General features: G+C 30.5%; 1 long non-coding RNA gene across 1 annotated transcript; it reads left to right on the top strand.

Moving 5' to 3' along the window:
* Window positions 1-5,583: 5,583 nt before the first annotated feature.
* Window positions 5,584-7,322, top strand: LOC143043171 (uncharacterized). The gene is made up of 2 exons (XR_012968238.1): window positions 5,584-6,261; window positions 6,784-7,322. It is a non-coding gene; the product is annotated as an uncharacterized LOC143043171 (long non-coding RNA).
* The last annotated feature ends 14,966 nt before the right edge of the window (window positions 7,323-22,288 follow it).

Below are 22,288 nucleotides of genomic sequence, written 5' to 3'. Positions count from 1 at the left end.
AAGGTAAATGTTGGTTAATTATTTTCCGTCATAATTTTAAAAGAGATAAACGCATTCTTATGTTGTTCAAAAACTTAATACCGATTTCAACAGAAAAGTTGACACGTCCCGGGTATATCATGTTCTCAATAAGCCTTTGGTATTTACAATCGAGTTTTAATTGGTATTTTTATTGGATATTTTCACAAATCAAAGGGAAAGTATATGTTGTAATGACTATTTCTGAATTTTGATGGATAAGTGATAAACTAAAATAAAACTGTTATAGAAATTCAAAATCATGTTTGTTTACAAAAGCATTTACAAATGTTTTGAATAACGTCGCTAACAATAAGTTATTAAGTTGAAGATTAAAAAAAATATATATAAATTCTAAATTTATAAAAAACATATTAGGAACATACTGTAGTTTCAAACAATAACTTATATTGAAAAGTAAAATCACAAAAACACTGAACTCCGTGAAAAATTCAAAATGGAAATTCCCCAATAAAAAGGCAAAATCAAAACCTCAATCCCATATATTGATAACGATGTGTGAACACAAACCCTTAGACATAATAGGTAAAAATGTGAAATATAGGGATACAGCAGTCAACATTGTGTTATAATCTACATCATAATAAAAACAAATAAATATGTAACAAAGAAAGCAATGAAAGCACTTAGTAACGGTTGTGCTGTTTGTTTGAAAATGATACATACGACAATCTGTTCATCACACGCAAAAGCGATATATTTAGACACACGAGGAATAGATAGATTTACAAATAATTGTCGATAACTGTAATGTATATCATAAGGGCGAGACAACTTTTGAAATTTACAATGAAAACAGATAGTTAATATCAGAAGTATATTGGTATTTTTAAGAACAACATTTGTACGAGTTATCCCGAAATTGAAACATGCAAAGATAAAAAACCAATTTCAGTACATTAAACTCTTTCTTTAATAAAAAAATAACAAGACATAAATTGATGAACGTATGCAGTAAAATGTCTGTCGTAATTAAAAATCTGAGTTAATTCACCAATTGTGAGTTTTAAGCATTTATATTTTGAAGCTTAAAAATCTTCGCCCATTATAATCTTGGTACCTTTGATAATTATTAATATCAAAGACACAATAAAGCAATACTATATATCAATTAACTGATAATCGAACTTGTCAAAAAATAAAAGAGGTAGGGCCAATATCCTTAAAGTTATATCACAGGAATTTTTTTTTCTAAAATTCTTCTAACCCTCACAGTATGATTGGTTTATATAAGGTACTGTAAGTTGAACAACGCTTTGATATACATGTATTTCCAAACATTCGATCAGAACTATTTACAGTTGATACTAAAATTTGAACATATTTTGCAATTTTGAGTAATCATAAGGAAAGTATGAACAATAACGAAAATAGTATTTAAGTACTTGAAATATAGTGTGCGTTCTGAACCCCTTACTTTGAATTTAAGGAGGCTCGAGGGTATAAAAATTTCAGAAAAAAATCAAACATTTGTTTTTCATTACAAATTTTATTTATTTCCCTTTGTAGTTGTTACTTTATCTGATGGTACAAAAATCATTCAAAACAATCAATTCGTGTTATCCCCCGATGACTTTCAAAATGTATACATCATTGAAAAAGTTTCAAATTATCTCCCTTTGGTGGAAAAATGCCATTTTTTGGCTCTAAAATTGAAATATCTTTTTCAACTTATCGGTGACCTATCTTTTTTTAATATAATTTCCATATAAGCTGTACTCAAACTAAATTATTGTAAAATTTTAGCGATTTCTGTAATAAATTTCTTTTTTTTATTTCGATATTACCTTTATATCTACTATTACTTCAACAGAAAAAACTGCCTTAACAAAAGTGTATGCTTCTTTCGAAGGCAGATTGTGAGCGCAAATGAACGGTGACCCCACTTTTTTATTTTATTTTTCTATTAACTATAAGATAAAGTTCATTTATAGAAAAATATAGAGAAATCCTATATAAATCATTTAGACCCGCGAACCCCCTTAAGGCTGTTTATATTCTTAACAGCTTTTGTTTGTAACAAGGAATGGATAAAGAGTTGCATTCTATTATTCATTATTTTGTTTTCCCCCTGATCATTTGCCTCAATAAAAACAATAAGTTACAAAAACAAATTAGTAATATCCAGATTGTGCTTAGATATATCCTGGATCCACCTCGAATCTCGATATCTAAATTTCAACAAGTAAATATAAGTATTCTGATTTGAACTCTTGATTTCAATTAGGAAGTCCAATTTGTATTGAATATTTCTGGATCCTACTGAATTCCAATTGGTTTTATAAAGATAGACATGCAAAACCTTTCTTGGAGTGTTTTGTTTTTATTAATTCAGAGCATAATTGAACGTTCTAAGGTATACTCAAATAGAACCACAAGAATAGAAAGTTTTTTTTTATAAATTTATACCTTGCTAGATGTCACACGAATAGGTATCTTTAAATCACAAAAAACACAAAACCAATAGTAACAAACAATTTATTAAAAATGAATTCATACTTTAATTTTTTTGTGAAAACTATGGTATTTATATATGCTAGAATATGTTGTGTTATTACGAGAAAGAAATGAGTTTTGGTACAGGGCATTGAAAGATCTAGCATCTGTTAAAAGTGCCGTTGTATTAAAATGTATTTATGATAACTGTAAATGTAAGCAAAATTCATATTTATGATTCAACAGGATAGAGCAAATGTTACTGAAAAACTATAAAATAGATTAATTTACATTTCATCGTTATTCGAATCAATTTGGATTAAGACCCGGAAAGTTTATGTAAATTAATATTTTTATTAATGTTTTAACGAAGTTTATCTTAAATGTTTTCCAATCATATGTTGTTAAGATAATTTTGAAAGAATATAGGCAATTCAATTTTAATATTGCTTTTTTTAAAATTAATCTTTGGTTGCTAATATAACCATAGTGATTCATTAATTGTTGTTCAGTTTTCCGGGGATACTTTTATATTATGTTTATTCAAAATAAATTAAAATCTAGATTCAGTGGGATTTTTTTTCGTCAAATGCAGTACAAATAGAAAAAAATTCTGGCTTTAACACCCTTCAAATAAAAAGGATATATAATTTAAGGACTGTCTTCAATGCAGGTTGGGTGTTAAGGTGCTATGCATCTGTGTTCGATTTTATGGTTCCAAGTACAGATATGGTATATCATGTTGCTGAAGAGATCATCTTTAGCGCAAAGTGAGTTCCGTTTCGGATTTTGGTTACATGAATTCATTGTAAAACAGATAGGAAATTGCATTAAAAATTAACAAGAAAACAAAAGGCCTTGGATAGAAAATATTTCATTGTAATTACAAAACTATATTAACTCTATTGCCAAAATACAAAGAATGTTATAAGTATAACTTAATAACATCCTCTTTCGCAGTTGCTTTCTAAAAAAATTGTTTAAAAGATAATTTCAATACTTAAGAACAAGCGGAAAGTACAAAATAACATAGCAGTCGAAACATATGATAAAAAGAAGGGAAATCTCAACAATGGGGCAGATTGCAAACTAAATCAAACTAGAAATATTAATTGTGTGTACACAAACGGCACACATCAAAGACAATTCAACAAGTTTGATAGTGTACTAGAAAATTACCTTTTTGATAGCAACCATCTAGAAACCCAAGTTGTGGTCGATAAGGCCAGTTGAAAAGAGAACGAGTAAACGCAACAGATACCAAGTTAAAGGTCAACATTAAAAGGTAATAAAGTACTGAAGTACTGAATATTGGATGCCTTCAAGTGCTTGTGGATGGTCACAAGCATTTGTCTTTACAAAAATCAGATCTCTATACATGAAAGTGAGGTTAATGTACAGATATATTTTTATCTGAAACAGGTTAGTGCGTGGATGATGAATTAATGACAGGGAATTTAATCTCATCGTAATATAGGGTTATTGCATGAATATTGGGGAATATTGTCCCGAGTAGAACTTTATATTGCACGAGCTTGCGAGTGCATTATATGTTCTACGAGGGACAATATTCCCCAATATTTATGTAATTACCCTTTTACTGTATAGCAGTATAATATTTGAAAGTAAAAATTGGTTTAAACTTATATTTTGCCGTTCATGACGTCATGAATTTTGAAGATTTATTGCACTAGTGCAATTCGGAATTTATTGCACGCTAACTTTTGGTTACTTTCTGTGGGATATATTATATTGCTATGCAATAATGACTATTATATTTTAGTGATACAAATCAGTCATGATACTCTAGTTTGTTGTTATATATTATATTAATATTTGTATATAACAGCTACATGCATATATAATTTTCATCCATTTGTAAATCGTTATTTTCTACTTTATTAATAATAGTGCAATGCAAGTGCATGATGGACACTCTTCTGTAATACATCGATTTTTTCTAATGAATTGGATTTGTGTAAGCATTCATATCCCCCCCCCCCCCCAAATGTTTAATCTCCCGTGCAGAGTTATCGGTCCTTGAGAGAGAACAAAGACAGATAACCCTGCATGAGGGATGGCAAACGTTCTTGATATATTTTTCCGCATGTGTTAACACAAATTTTCTGTACGTGTGCATAGATATTAAAGATTTTAAAAACAAATATACATATATTTCTAACGACAAGACATTTTCATATTATTAATTTATTTTCTAAAAAAAAATATGTTTCGGAGTATCCATTGAAAAAATAAATTTGTAACAAGCAATAAGGAATGTATTTTGCACTCGAGGATGTCCGCGTTTTTATCATGTTTATAGATCGGTTACAATACCAACACGAAAGTTATGTAATGGAAATCTAGGCGACACCAACACACCGGAATACCCTCACGGTCATCCAATGTAAAAAGGATTACTCACAGTGTGACAAGCATGTATTCACACTCATTTGACAATGTGTTACTATCCCATAGCCATCTTAAACATTCAGTAGAAAATTCCAAATCATACCTAATTTAATTTGTTATTCCAATTAAACATATTAGTTGAAAGCGGTTGAGCTTCATAAATCAATTAACAAAATCTTTAAACTGACAAGAGTTTTCATTATATGGCTCCGGCAATGTTGTTTGTGTTTCTTTTGTTTTAATCTTTTTTCCATTCGTATATTAAATAAGCTATATAATATGTAAAGCGTATTTTTGTCCTACCATGTGTTAATAGTTATCAAAGGTATCATACTTATAATCAAATACGCCAGACGCGCGTTTTGCTTACATAAAACTCATCAGTGACGCTCAGATGAAATTGTTAGAAAGCCAAACAAGTACAAAGTAGAAGAGCATCAACGACCCAAGATTCCAAAAAAGCTGTGCCATGGTTAAAATCTGCCATATGATACTTTTGTAAAAAATATTTGCCTAAGAAAATTTTCTTTTTCTTTCATTCAATAAATAAATAAAACTCATGTTAACTCGAAAAGGGCTTAACAGTGCTTTTAACAGCAAATAAAAATAATGTTTAAATTCTAAAACACGCCGGCTACTTTGACATGTGCCAATATTGTTCACGTTTGTTATGATTATATTTGTTACTTTTTAAATGAATACAACTATGCAAGCATGTCTTTCTTTTGATCTCAGAATGTAATGCGAGAATAGAAATATTCATGATATTGCAAACGCAATACTGATAGAGGATAGCACACCGTTTATTGCAACAGCTATTGTTTGCAAAAGTATGAACTTGTAAACTGTCACGCTATTTCATTATGCTATAAACAAGAAATGATCCTCATGTAATTGATGATATGTTTTCATTTGTAGCTTCAACTATATCGATAACTGTTGAATTTAACGGGACAAACCACGCACTTCTCCAAGACTATGGAATATTTCCAAAGCATCGACAATTTCTGAAATTCACAGTTCAAGGACCAAACGATCTTCATCTGAAACTACTATCAAGCAAGTCATCAGTTCGCAAACCCATTTACTATATAGTAATAGCGGGATGGAATAATAAAAGATCGGTCCTTGGTCGGAGTGAAATTCTCGCACGTGATGTTGTGAACTTATACAACCAACCTGGGCTTTTTGACATAAACCAAGAGAAAAAGTTTTGGATTAGTTGGGAAAATGGAAAGGTTCCAGTTGGAACAGAAAATATTCTGAACAAAGACATTATTATGAGATGGAAAGAGCCTTGTCCATTAGCAGTTCAAAATATTGAAATCAGTACAATGCATGAAGCATCTTTGAACTTGAAATTTCTTCTTGATGGTGAGTACACAAATTTTATAATGTGTTCTTTCGATAATTGATTCCCATGAATACCTGTAGTATATTGATTTGTGATGGATGTTTGATAGTGTCATTAGAAAAACCCGCTTTTAATAGTCGAAAATATGTATACACATTTGAGTGAAAAGTCCAGAATTCTATCTTCTTGAATTTAGATATGTCAGTAGATCCGACTGCATCTGGCAATTCATGATTCTAAAGTCCATCGAATTAGAACAGTTGAAAATTATTATGTTTAATGCAGTAGGTTGAATGACGTACAGCGTAGATTCAACAGAAAAAAAGTTTAAAAATTAAACATCCTTTAAACAGCACAGATTTACCAAAAACTTATTTTGACTTGATAACCAAAGCTGTTCATTTACATCAAGTAACAAAACAGCTATGGGATGCGGATATCTTCATTTTGTTTGTTATTCGAATACAATGTAAATACACATATGATTAATATTTTCTTTTAGTTATTACAACTATAAATTTAAAAAGGCTTATTTGTTTCAGATTTAACTGTACAATGTCCAAAGAAGAGTTTGGCCGAATGGAAACTAGAGAAGAAATCTAATTGTCCTACCTTTAACATTCTCAATATTTTGGAAGAAAATTCAGAAGTGGAATGCGCGTGTCGTTGTATTTTGTACTTGGAATGTGGTGGATTTGATTTCAATAAAAAAGCTTGTACCTATACATTGTTTTCAGATATTGTGCGTAATAATTCGAAGTCCACTATTTTCAAATTAGTGTAAATTGCTTGAGTGGAAGTCGTATAAGTAAAATCCGTATAAGAAGTAACCAGAAGAACTGATATACAAGTAATATTGTATCGTATATGTAGAATGACACTAACACTGTTAACACACCATTATCTACATAAGAATATGCTTTTACTAAATCAGGAATATGGCAGGGGTTATTTATTTGTTTGATGTTTTTTAGCTTTTGATTTTGACATTTTTTTAAGAGACTTTCTGTTTTGAATTTTCCTCGGAGTTTGGTGTTTTTGTGAGATAACTTTTTTTCCTAATAAAGAATGTCTGAACACATTTATTACCATTGTCATATCTACAATATTTCTAACTATGTTTTAGAACATGATATCATATTATCGAGAAATCGTATTTACAAGTTTATGGACGACTGACGAATGACAAGAAGTGCATGAGACAAAAATTTATGAACAAGCAGGGAATAGGGTTAGTAACTGTGCTCGTCTAATGAGGAATGTGATATCCAATCATAAAGGCATTTAAAACACTTACATTTCTTAACTGTTGAAGTTCTGTTGTATTCGTAAACACGAAATAAATCAGAAAATAAACAAATTCGTCGGTCGAAATCATTATTTTGACTGAACTTACCTGCTCACATTATAACGGTAAATTCTCAAGTTTTGATGAGCACTTCATAATGCATTTGTTCAATCACATCATACTGTTTTTGTGTATATGTGTTTTGATGCACTCTTGGTTCAATATATCTTCTGATTTTTTTTCTGTGTTTACTGTTAGCCGTCGATGTACCCATAACGTGTTTACCCAAGTACAACAATTTCTATGACCATATTACGTGTATATGATAAAAGTAAGATGTTACTGTTTATAAGTAATTGTTATTTTTTGTCCGTTGGCTTGACATCTATCCGCCCCTGTGATCATCTCATGATTCATGTGGCATCTACCCACTCATTTTTAAAGAATAGGTCCTTCCAACAACTTATCCATTAGTCACTATTGTATCAATATGCGAGTCACCTTTGATATCTTTCATTCTTTATTTTACCTCACTCACAAACAAAGCATTGAATTTTCACCTCTATCGGTATAGAGGATTAACACAATGGCTATTATATTTTCCTTGCAAATAAGATTTGAAGCATATGGCTCCTTTAAAAAGTCAACTCACGTTTCTTCACAAAACAAAGACTACATGATGTTTAAAAGCGTTTAATGAATTACAAAATAGAACGGTCAGTACAACAGACCATATCGATAACCAAATCAAATGAGAAAAGAAGTAAAACAAAGTAAAGCATAATCCATCGAACAAGCGCTTAAGTTTAAGCCTTTAACAAAACATACAGTGTGTATCCTCATACTTGTACCTTTGCCTATCGGTATCACAGATTGTAGACGAAACCCAAACAATCAACCTGCACAGTTCAGGTTCAGACTGGATGACAAATATTTTGTACAAGGAAATAAACTTTAAATTTCATCAGGCTTACTCGTGAACAATAGAAAGGTTCCTTACTTGTGCGGTTAATGTTAATAGAGATCGATGTGGTTCACGCATTTTACTGGATTGTCAATAAGTATGTGCCTTAAATCTAACTACATATGAAAGTAATCCTACTATGATTACTTTGTATTTTACAATATTAGCGTTAAATTTAAGAGATCGTCACCCATAACATTGCATGAATCGTTTGACTTTGATGGAAATCATTATATCAGGATAATCTTGAACTTATTATGATGTTTGTTGGACAGGAATTAACATTATAAAAGTATGATAAGTCCGCATAAAACAAAATAAAAATAGATCCTATTAACCTTGGAAGTTGCTTGAAATTCCGGAACATACTATCACATGTCACACCTTCATATCTGAACGTAGAGCACAATGCCAATGGTTCATTCATTTCTATAATCAGTAAATGTACAAAACCTTATAGCCTTGTGTTCATATGGAAAAAGTTTTTAAAAATGACGCAAGGTGATTTTCCTTAGTTAATAATTATAAAACAATTAAAAAATATAAGTCAAAGGCGGGTGACTTTGGATAGTTGCTTTACTCAGTATTATACATGTAAATATCCTACACGAAGGAGCATGAATCATTGTGATTTAATTATCACAGACAAGGGGTTAACCTTGGTATCCTTAATCAATAGATTAGAGGAGACAACCGCATGTCATTGTGTACCTTAACAACTATACAACCAAGTGGTTGGACCTAAGATCATATTATTAAATTTGTCTTGCGTCCGGTAAACAAATAGATCACCTCCGGTGTTCTACACTGGTACACAAAAGGGGATTATCTGAGTCATTTTCTGTCGGTCCTTACAGGCAAAACAGTTTAAAAAATATTTTGCACTATCATAGAAAATAGACTGCCTGACCCATTGCCTGGTAATTTTTGTTCTTATATACATTATCTGGGATTATGACCTAAGGTCAAGGATAACCTTTTTTTCCCAAAACTTTATATATTTGTTTAGGGGCCAGCTGAGGAACGCCTCCGGGTGCGGGAATTTCTCGCTGCATTGAGGACCTGTTGGTGACCTTCTGTTGTTGTCTGTTCTATGGTCGGGTTGTTGTCTTTTTGACACATTCCCCATTTCCATTCTCAATTGTCTTTATCATAATGGCCTACCTCTACATGTTTCATAACCTCACACAATCAATCAAGTATGTTTGTATTGTTCTCGCCACCTTTTCTAATTCCTTTAAAATAACTCCAATTTCTACGTAAAGACTACTTTTTACGCTGTATCTTTTGTCCGTAGCATTTCCCGTAAAATCATCTGTGGAATTCATTGTAACGTAGACAATTTTATCAGGTATATATACTCTTTTTATCTATCTTTTGTTCAATATCAAAGGGTACGTTCAATTGTCTTTTTATTATCTTCCTTATTATCCCCAGGCTTACCCAATATAAGATTATTGTTCCTTGTTAATTTATGGTTTTTGGTGTACATGACAGATTTTCAAAAGCAACTGTATAACGTATACACATTATGTTTAGAATAGTAGGATTTGTGGCTTCTTGGAGCTTCATCTAGTAAAAAACTGTTGTTAAATCTCAAAGACTATATGTTGAAATTGTTTTGTCTGTCGAGATGTAGGGATAGTTTGACTAAGCTAGATAGCTGTATTAATAGATCTAACCCAATATGTTTTTAATACGTCTAATTCATCCGTAGGAAAGGAATGCATACATTGATACAGCATTAACACAGCCTTTTGTACATAAATTAACCGTTAGTTTTCTCGTATGAACTGATGTACACTGTCATTTCGGGGCCTTTTAAAGCTAACTATGCGGTATTGGCTTACTTCATTGTTGAAGTCCGTACGGTGACCTATAATTGTTAGTTTCTGTGTCACTTTGCATTTGTCTCTTGTGAAGAGTTGTATCATTTGCAATCATACCACATCTTCTTTTTCATAAAGGCTCATGAGCTAGATGAATATATTGAAAGTTGAAAAGATCGCACAATTTTATTTTATTAAGAATAAAAAGTGTAGGTAGGTCCAATCTTTTCCTTGTCGCTCAAATCACTAAACTGTAAAATATAAATTTGTATAAAATATAACATAAATGAATCGTAAAAAGTTGTATATGCATTAAATTTTGATCTATGATATTACTTTATTTCATATTTGCTATTATTTTCAGTGTCTTTGACAAACTGTTCCATGAAAACAGTTTTGACCTCGTTAATAGAGTAACATACTAGTAATCTTAACAAAAGTAGCTAATAGGTGTGAGTAATATAGTAGGAATTAATAAAAACACCGACCGGGTAATTTATTGTTTAATTATAAATCTGACCTTTAATGTCGTAAATACAATACGAATTGTCCTCATTGTTGAAGATTTTACAGGGAAATATAGTCATCCTTACCATTGCTTTGATCTTAATAGATTTCATTAGCAATTACATCACATTTCTATTATATGTATACACAATTCGTTTAAAGTAGATTGACGTTACTAAATATTTTTTATTTTCTACTTAATGTTTTTGAACTATTATTTGTTGTCTTTATTTATGTTCATTCTGTCTTTGTGTACGAAGAATTTTCTGTAAGTTTTAGTTATCTTTAGTAAGTAAGTAAATAGTTTATTATAGTGTCCCGATCCAATATACATCATCAAATATATATATAAATCTTTAAAACCATATTAGATATCTGCCTTTAAGACATATGAGACACTTTCATCCTTTTCAAATTAAAAAATATATACTATAATGTAAAATAAATATTTAAAAAATAAAACTTTTCATATGATACTAAAAATTCTAAAAACTCGTTCGAGTTCATTGATACAATCAATAAAGTTTAAAAATTTACAGATTTATCTTCCGTTTAAAATAGTTAATTATTATTTTAGTACGCCAGACGCGCGTTTCGTCTACATAAGACTCATCAGTGACGCTCTTATCAAAATATTTATAAAGCCAAACAATTACAAAGTTGAAGAGCATTAAGGATCTAAAAATCCAAAAAGTTAAATAAGATGCATTGTCTTGGCTAATAAAAATAGTAATAAGGTACCTCTGTAAACTGAATTTCTCCATCTGCCACCACACATCCTATGTGGTTCTAAGGTGCATACCATGTTACATTGTAACTCTGATGATTGTGGATATTCGTGAGGATTAAGATGATTACCACAGAAGCACTGCTTGCCATACTGGAAATTATATCAATTCAACTTTTCAATTTTAAAAAGAAAAAATTAGGAACAGGTTCATGTACACGTGTCAAAAATATACCTTTCAAATATGTTTTGTTTTTCTAAGATCATGAAGTTTTATTTCTGCTTTTGTATATTCAGCATGTTTTTTTTTAAAGTTAATGTTCGCACGGCAGATATATTACATAACAGCAATACAATTGAATTTGAAAATAAAATAAATAGAAAAGCAAACCATCATCAACACCTGACTCCCTCGAAAAAAACAACTTAAGAACAAAGACAATGTACACAACATGTGGTCAGCAAGGCTTGTTTGGAATTAAAACAAACTTACTTTTTTGTATTACAGATTGAGTAACACACACCAGACATTATAACAAGGAAACCAACATCATCGTTTGACATATAATGAAATTATAAAAAAAAATGAAAATAAATTTACCTGTAGTCCAAGATATCTACATCACATGCAGAGATGTCTACACTTTGCTAGGCTCATATTATCTTGACCTGCAAATTGCCTCAACAATCTCTGCCTTTTGTCAACAAAACAGCCAATATAACCTGGATAAAACAATCAGTTACAAGCTAAAAGAAATACAAACAATCGTTTTCTTGGATTTGGTAATAATAAATAGGAAAACACAGAAAAAAGTTTAAAGCTACTACCAGTAAAGTTACAAGCTACCGACATAATGTTAAACATACAAAATCTTTTTCTGGAAAACATATCTATATTAACATACCAAAAAATCATACTAAGTTTACATCACACACGTCAATATTTGTTGATGTATACGCGGATATTCAGAATAGTTATTAACAATCTAGATCTATATATTCTAGTAATACAACAGATAGTTCAATGATTTAGATTATTATTGAATTTTGAAACCCTCTTTATCCATAACTATCATTTTGGAAAAAAAATTATAGAAATAATGTGTCATGTGGTTTCGTAATTTTCATGTTAAGGTTTTGATTTTATGATTTGAAGTTTATTCGTTTTGTTGAATGTCCATATATTATTTATCTTTTACAACTTAAGTTTACATTGTTACCTTGATAATGCCCTTCTCGCATAAAGTCAGCGGCATCCACATTAACTATTGTCAGACAGCAGATAAGAAGAAGTAGCGTAATCTTCATTGTTAAACTCTTAATCTGAACACTAACACCTTCTGAAATCTGCAAATGTTAAATTGTGTTGATGCATTGTTATGATTTCGGTGCGAGATCAATTTTTTTATATATTTTTTTATAAATGAACAGTCACAAAAATATATGATTCTTATATTTATGAACAAACGAATCATTGCGCAAAAAAAATAAAAAAATTGTTTGATTCAAACTTGTAAAATAAATTCAATGTAACTCGAAACGACAGAAACAAAATAATGTTTCTCGCCTCCTTAACTACCCTACCCTACATCTTTGATTTAGCAAACAAACCATTATCAGCACTGTTTCAGTTTATTTAAAAAAAGAAGATGTGGTATGATTGCCAATGAGACAACTCTCCACAAAAGACCAAATTCTTACCAAGATTTCTGTATATGTTGATTGAGACCCAATGCAAAGAAATGCACCACAAATAGGAGAAGACGTCACTAATGTCACTATAACTTGTGTCCAATCCCTTTGGCTACTTTTGCAAATGAAATATGTTTAAACCTATTGGGACAACCAATTTTATATTTATTATTCTTTGTAACAGATTTTTTCATTGCTGCGTCAACAATATTGATTTCTTTTGCATGTAATTGTTTCCTTCATTTGAATTTTAAAAGTTTAAGAAAATTGATTTCTTGTCCTAAAATACCGTGTGTTGCACTTTGAAACATTTCTTTCTGTTTTTAAAACATGGTAATTTATCATCAAATGATTATTATTACACAGCTGTCTGAACATACATTAAAACATTAAATGAAATGCATTTATTTTAAACGTGTCAGAAAACATGCACACAGAGTACGAAGCAGACAATAATTCAAGTCTTTTTTTCAAATTCTTTCAAAATTGAAACAGGGGTGGGACTACAAAATGTACTGTAAAAGAAAAGTCACAGTTAAATCGAAAATTACTTACAAGTCAAGTAAATTCTTGAAACCCTTCAAAAGTATTTAAAAAATGTTATAACATTTCAAGGATTTGGTAGTGTGTTGAGTTTAAAAAGTTATATTGCTATTAAGAAGAATATAACTTCTAAACTTGAGCAACATGATTCTATATGAGTAGAACTTATCACTATCTAGTGCACATGTATTCTCCCACAGTATATTGATAGGACTTTCCTTTTAATCGTCTTTCTTTTTTCTGTGTGGTATCTAGTTTGACTTATTTCATTTTTGTGATCTGCCTGTTGGCGATGGTGTTGTCATTTTTTTCTATTATCCATATGGTACCTTTTGTTTTCTTTTCTAAAAAACATATAGTATAACTTAGCTTTTATAACCCTGTAAATTTCGGTACGGGTTACATTAAATTATGTTGGTCTTTAATCGACACTGTGGCTGCTTTGAGGTGTTATACCACCACATCATGGTACGTCACATCCGGTTGTATACGTAAATAGGTCGATAAAAATATTCCCTTAAATTTGACAGTAATTAATCCTACATTTTATTGCAATAACACATTTCTTTGTCATAAACATAATTCATCTGAGGCATTTCAAAGCACCACCATTTGTTTTATTTGAGGTTTCTATAGAATATTTTGTAAACTTGAGGTTACATGGTTACTAAATCTTGTACTCAGGTTAAATAAGGAGAGAAATTTGATTGGTTAACTTCCAGTGATGGTTATTTTCTTATATGCAATGAAATGTTATGTGACATTTTTTCTATAGTACTGGACAGGATAAAACGCATGCGTAGTATTTCTTTATTTGAAACATAGATAAATTCTGCATATTTTTTTAAAAAGTGCAAATTTAACAAAGACAAATAGGGGAAAATCAATGGTGGTATAACACCTAATATGGGAACTCTACATGCATCTTTGACCTTTTGAGTTCTCTCATGTGTTTACATGTCTTGCTATTTAAGGATGTACACCTCTGAGAAGCCAAAACTATCTAGAATTAAACTTGTGTTCTTTACCTGATTTTTGGGTTAATAGGACTGTAAAAAAATAATTGGTGAAGAAAAAATCATATGATGGTGCACTTGTTTTTTTGCTACAGTCCTTTGAAAATACCCAATTTCGATGATTTTCCAATTTTCATCAATTTATACCTATTTTTGTGCTATTTTCGTGAAAAAAAATCACAGTTCCACAATTACACTTTTTGTCATACTTTCAATAAAGATGAACTTGACCAATCTGAATAAATTTAACTTAAAAAAAACTATAAGTATGTGTCAATATAAGAAAGTTTTATCATACTTTGATGTTTTTTTTTGTGTCAAATTTACCATGCTGTCGATTTTGTAAATTTGTGATTTTTCTCAATTTTAAGAGCAAAATGCATATTATTTCAACTTTTTTGTTATAATTGATTGAACAAATACATATATAAGAAATCTGAAAAGATAAAATTGATATGGGATGTACATGAATTTTTTGTACCCCTCACCCAATTTCTCAACATTTTGAACGAAAAGACTGACTTAATTGGTCGTAAAAATTAAAAACTGGATTACTAAAAAAATATCCATTGTAAATACACATTTTTTTCACAGAGTTTGATTATAATATTTTTAAAATTCATTGATATTTTCCACTTGTATCAGATGTTTTGGAAATAATTCCACAACGAGATTTCAACGTGAATGAAACGTCAGAAGAATACATCCTGAAGTCAAATATTACAAAAAAATAAATATTATGAGTGGATTGAGTCTCCAAAACACATTAAATGAGAAAATTTACTTGAAATATGACTCTACCATGAATATTCAGTTGACAGAACAAGCCATACTTAACGGTTAGTGTTTTGGGGGATTTGTTCTCCTTATTTCTTATATTCTGCTATGATAGAACATTTTCCGATGAAATACTTTAATATTAAGTATATAGTTATAAGTAAATTGAATTATTTTTAATGCTGTAACAACAAATTATTCACTAAAGGAGAAGCCTTTTATGTCCCTCTCTGGAACGCGGCGTAAATTTAATTTTTACGTAAGGGCCTATTTAAACCTCCTTGGAGACAGTAAACGTTTATATGGATTGCTCATTCTGCTTGGATACTTCAATTCCTCATTTTTTTATAACATTTCTATAATAAATGAGTGAAAGTTATCCCATCATTTTTATTTATTGGCCTGAAAAGTTGAAATTTTGAGGAAATGAAATGTATAAACTTACAAAAAAGACCTTATAAAGAAGACAAAGAGGTCCATTAGTGGTATTTATCTTCCTAAAATCATCTTGTGTATCATATTCAACTGTTTGTAAGCAGATGAGATAAATATTTGATCATTTATTGTCCACACTATATTGTATCTTGATGCGGTTGGTTTGGAATTGTCGAAGAAATTTTGTTCGAATCACTGTAGATGTTCTTTCATTATACTAGATTTTTCTCAAACTATTGAACTGATTATGACAAACTTTGACAGGAATGCTTAAAATAACCAGTATTACAAAGGACAAAAGTCACATTCTGTTTTTTTAAACAATAATGTCTTTTTTTTAAACGCAAGAGCGTATACAGTATATACAAGTTTATTCAAAAGTGTACAATTTGGAAACTCGGGGAAGATTGTCAAATGAACAGTTTACAAAACATACTTTAATCCAAATTTAAGACTCTTAAAACATTACAAAGGATTCTCATAAAATATATCTATTATTGTCCAATCGTATGCAATAATAAACGGAATATTGTCCCATAGCTAAACTTAGTAAAATAGCGATAATTGCTGCTTTTGTAGTTGAGTGTGCTAAGGTACATTTATAATCTTTCGCACTTTTGACAGCCATCGGATTAACTTGTAAATAAATGAAAATCTATCATCTAGTTGGGTATTTTAAATAAAGAAACAATGTATTAAAAAAATATAGAACCATTTAAAAACAAGAAATATTCAATTTAAAGATAAAACGAGAAATATTCAATCTAAAACGAGAGTTCATATATTGCACTTTGCGAATTATAGTAAAAGTTCCTAACGTAACTTTTCTTTCGGTTATACTTGTACATGTAATAATGTGTAAGTCCTATTATGTAATGGCTGTCGGAAATGTCCATATGGTGCAGTCTATTCGTACTGTTAAAGTTTTTAATCATTTCGCATTGATTAAAATGTACTATGTTCAAAGGTGTCATTCGGTTTATCGAGATAAATGGTAGTGAATGAATACATAAAGGTGGATAAGTATTGCGATTGGATCGTGCAAGCTATGGTATCAGATTGTGGATTTAATCTTATTACGAAGACATATATAAGGTCAATAACTAATCCAAAAAAAAATTAATTACACGGACAAATTTACACCAAAATAAAACTGTCTGTCAAAATGGTTCCATATTATGAGTAGTATGCGAGAAATTCCAGGTTTAAAAGTACATCGTTTTTAAGAAACTACGAAAGGCAGATTGCTCCTCGACTTTACAATGACATCAAAAATGTAAACAAACAAGCTTCTATTTAATAATTCGAATAACTTAACTACTTTTTTCCAAAAAAAGGGTCATTTCATTTGAATGAATCAAATGGTTCTGAAAGATATTTTGTGTAAGCATAATCAGAAACTCGGCAAAAAAAAGAAATATTTACACAAAATTGATATTTTGGATCGTGAAACATCATGTACCGCATTTTGAAGAGCGTAAACGATCTGATGCTATAAAGAAGTTCAAATCATTTTTCAATTATATGTTAATTTAAATTTGTTATTGGTCTAGAAAAAACTAGATTTGTATGACTAACTTAGATTTCTTTTGTTGATGATGAATAGGGCTATAATCGTTCAATACCATTGGATCTTATTATCTCAGACTAGGTGAAATGTAATAGCAATATCAGTCTATTTGTCCGTCATTCATAAGTTTTATTTTCTAATACACATTTAAGATTGTTTTATCGTGTATTTATAATTTTCATTGCTAATTTTCATCCACATAATATTTATAGAGCGATGATCTTCATTAAGCATTTCAAAATATTATGATTTTCAGACCTCAACTGTGCCTGATTTTATTGATCAAGGTCAAGGTTTAGTTATGTGGTCAAGTCCACGGATTCGTCAATCAAAAGAGTACAATGTAACTGTATTTGATTTAAGTTATAATTGTAAGATGTACATTTTCGACTAGAAAGATTCCAACAAACCCGGGCCTCATTATCATGCATCACTGGGCAATGGTTTTCATGGTTTTGTCAGTTTATCAGATACTTAAAGCAATAGGGCAATTGTATTTGATATATTGAAAGATAGTAATCACAGTGTTGATGTTTTATCCCTAGACGATTGTCTCATCAGAATTTGTTTCCCATATGTGCGTCCTGTAAAATTTGATAATCTATATATTGCAACCTTAAACCTGTAGGTTCAAAATATTCAAATATACAGAAAGCTTTATTGATTTTTTTTATCATGCCAATCCCATGTAAAGGGCATGTGACATTAATACTTTAAGAAGATGTGGTATCAATGCCAATGAGACAACTTTCCACAAAAGACCAAATGACACAGAAATTAAAACTATAGGTCACCGTACGGCTTTCAACAATGAGCAAAGCCCATACCGCAGTCAGTTAAAACAGACCCGAAATGACAAATGTAGAACAATTCAAAAGAGAAAACTAACGGCCTAATTAATGTACAAAAAAATAAATGTAAAACATCAACAAACGACAACCACTGAATTACAGGCTAATGACTTGCATGGGACAGGCACATGCATACAGAATATGGCGAGTTTAAACATGTTAGTGGGACTTTAACGATCCCCTTGACCTGTGACAGTTGTGTAACAGCACAACATTAGAACGAACTATAAGAATTATTCGAAAAAGGCTTAACTTATCTGATGGATAATAATACAAATACTGCACAAGGTGGACGTGGCCAGGTACTCGAAAATCCGAAATAAAAAAAAGAAACTAAATACAGATCTGAGAGTACTCGCAGTTACTGACAGCTAGTTCAAAGCCACTAGCAACTAATTAAAAAAATCATGCATCCAAGACTAAATTATCAATCAGTAAACATCCAACATTCAATGGATTTAGTGAAAAGACGTCATAAACAGTAAGAAAAACACATACATTGTGCAATGCCAAGATACAGGTATCGACTTATTGTAGATCCATGAATATGTAACTTAGGTTGCTCTTTTGTGTACCCTTCTTTAGTCAAGATATCTGAATAGTGTGATTGAACAAAACATACAGTATCAACTGAACATACTTACTTGGATTAATCAGGTGTAGAAAAATATTAAATAATTTTACAAAAGAATTTTTTTTTACAAGTTTAAAGACCTGAAAACACTAGCGGTCTTTGGTTTTTAAAGATGTCAAAAAAGTAAACGGTAATGATACATATTCAAATACATTTTTGAAAAGTATTATAAAAGTATTTCAGATAACTGGGTATGTAGAAGTTTTGGCAGTGTTAGAAAGTGATGAAAATTCAAAAAAATGCTATCAGTATCCCTTATGGGCCAGGAAATACTACTGTGTCACCTTAAGATAATCTTATTTAATTAGTATTAACACAAAATACGATGGGCCTGGCTTAACATGCACATAATACTCTTACATCGCCAGCTTGGTTATATATTATAAAAGTAAACAAACAATCAAACTATCAAAGTCTAGGTACTAACAATATGGTCGACTTTGAGACCTCATGGGTAGTCAAAATCTTTTTAAAAAACCTCGTTGAAGAGCATGACAAATAGCTTGTTAATGGATATAAGATATACTATGAAATGCATCTATTGATTTGTTACATTTCATTAAGATTAAGGATATACCATAAGAAAGGTTCCTTACATTTGCAGTTATTGATAATGTAAGTCGATCATACTATAAAAGAAATTTATTGAACTTTAAAAATAATTCAGTCTTTTTTCAATAATTTTGTGCCTTATTATTACTACTGCCACATGTCAGGTGGTCTACCTTGAAGAATGCATCTATGTTCTATGGAATGTCTGCAAAGTTCTGGTGCGCATTGTCTAGTTTTATTACTATAGTTGCAGAAATAGGAATTTCATTGAAGAATTTGGAAGGGGAAATGAAATTCATTAGCTGTATGGAGCTTTATTCACTCGAATCATGTTCAATAATTCAATATTTGGGCGATCGTTTTTTTTAAATGTACTGCATATCCAAAGGAAACTGGACTTATGCTATTATGTTTTATAAATCTATCAAATTCCTATTTTTGAACTAGTTTCTAATTAGTTATTTTAACTTTTTTTAATGCTCATAAAATCTAAAGAATATATCTATAAAACATAGACATTGCTTGTTTTTATGACCTAAATTCATGGATTACATTCGAATCGAACCAGAAGTTGTGATAACAGAGGGGCGGACTATCCCAGAGGGACTCTGAAACCTCAGCCGTTTCATAACTTCACCTAATGAATCATGTTGTTTTCATTGTTTTAATCATTTGTCTTGCTTTTTTAAATTTTAAAATACTTATTGTTTAATGACTTCTTTTATAATATGTTATTTCTACATTTGAAAATGCCTGCACCAAGTCAGGAATATGACAGTTGTTGTCTATTTGTTTGATATGTTTTGTCGTTTGATTTTGCCATTTGATTTTGTACTTTCCGTTTTGAATTTTCCTCGGATTTCAGTATTTTTGTGATCTTTCTTCGTATTGTCAGGCCTTTGTGGTTAATGTGGGTACCTATTTTACTTTCCCCCGCATAACTGTTAATAATGGAGAAGAAAGCATATTCTTATGAGTTACTTTAATATATTTTAAGTTTGACAATTTAAAAAAATCTTTTATTAAAATGTAAAAGTGTAAGTTGGTCCAATCTTGACTTAATCACTCAAATTTCTAATCTGTAATATATAAATATACAATATCACATAAACGAGGGAAAAGGGAGGGGTCGAGTTAATAAGAGGGAATTTGTAGAAGATTTCTCCCCGCCTTTGCTTTTCTTTGTCATTATATAATGCATATTGTAGTTGATGTAATGTTCAATTGATTATGTAGTATACTTTTATACTAATTATGAACTAACGGAAATATTTTCACCCTGTTTCCTTGAGTAATCACATTATAAAAAGGTGTAAAAGTAAAACATTTGTAAACAGTTGTTCCTCTTATATCGAACAGTTTTGGTTTAGCTGAATTCCTATAAGCTGCTTTGAATTCCACATCTGAGAAAAAACGTAGTGTCACAAATGTTAGGCACATAATCCACAATATGTTCCATGACAGTTTCACCAATATTTGGCTTCTTAAATGTTTTATTGGAAAGTAAAAAAGGCACTAGTCTCAAACTAATACATTTTTGACCCCACCACCACCAACGCCGCCATCGCTGATGGAAACAAAACATCCAAGTCTGGCTTTTCCGAATTTTACAAGGCGAGACAAACACTTTAAATAAATCACTTTGTTCTATTGTCAGCAAGAACACCAAAGTTCGTTGATAGATCAAATCCGGGAATACAATTTTAAACTACAATTCCGTAGTAATAGTTAGGCAAAGTTTGGTTATAATTGGCGCAATAGTTTGGAAGTTTTAATGAACATTTTCACGACGATTGACAGACAACATTAACAGAAACCATGTGAAGGCAATAGCTCACGTAACTTCGTATCACAGTGTAGATACTATTCTGTACGCTATCTGGAAGTCTCGATTTTCGAAGCGAGGATTTCCAACTGGCTAACAGAACGGTTTTGTTTTGAAGCTTTTTTTCATCATTTGTTTACTCTTATATCTATAAAGTGCTTTGCACATCTTCAATGTATGTATAGCATCATAAATATGAGTAACTGTAACAAAAACATGCATTAGAATATAAAATATACGTGTTCATCACACCAACTTCATAGAAAAAAGTAAAACCGATGGACAATTTTTCTCTCGTAGTACAAAGCAAATGATCTTTTATTGCAAATATTTGCATCAGTTTACAGTTAAATATATACTGTTTCAATATTCTTACCGTATTTAAGTAGAATGTTCGTATTTCAAATAAAACATATGTTTTCCTTGAGGATTCCAAAATAAATTACTGTACGATCAGTCTAAAACTGACTGTATTCTAGAAGCGATTTCAGATTTTTTGTCTGTATGACCAGTCGTGATTTTGAAGAAAAAAACCAACGGCAATTTAAAGGTATATACGTGTCTATGTGATATTATGAACTGTCTATGCATGGAACTATAACGTGTAATTTCTTTCATCAGACAATACAAATATATTTCTGATGATTTTTGTAGACGGCAAAATAGTTATATTTTTGTTCCGTCAGTCTTATTTAAAATCAAATGCCTAAAAAGCAATACATGAATCGCTTGTAGACTTTGTATTAGTGTGTCGTTGCAGTTATCTGTTTAACTATTACATTTGTAAAGACTATTTACACCGTCTGCCGTTGACCAATTGGTGATAACATACATCAA

Source organism: Mytilus galloprovincialis, chromosome 8, assembly GCF_965363235.1.
Source record: "Mytilus galloprovincialis chromosome 8, xbMytGall1.hap1.1, whole genome shotgun sequence".
Classification (NCBI taxonomy): Eukaryota; Metazoa; Mollusca; class Bivalvia; order Mytilida; family Mytilidae; genus Mytilus; species Mytilus galloprovincialis.
The sequence above is the reverse complement of the archived record's forward strand: the minus strand, read 5'-3'. Positions and strand labels throughout refer to the sequence as shown.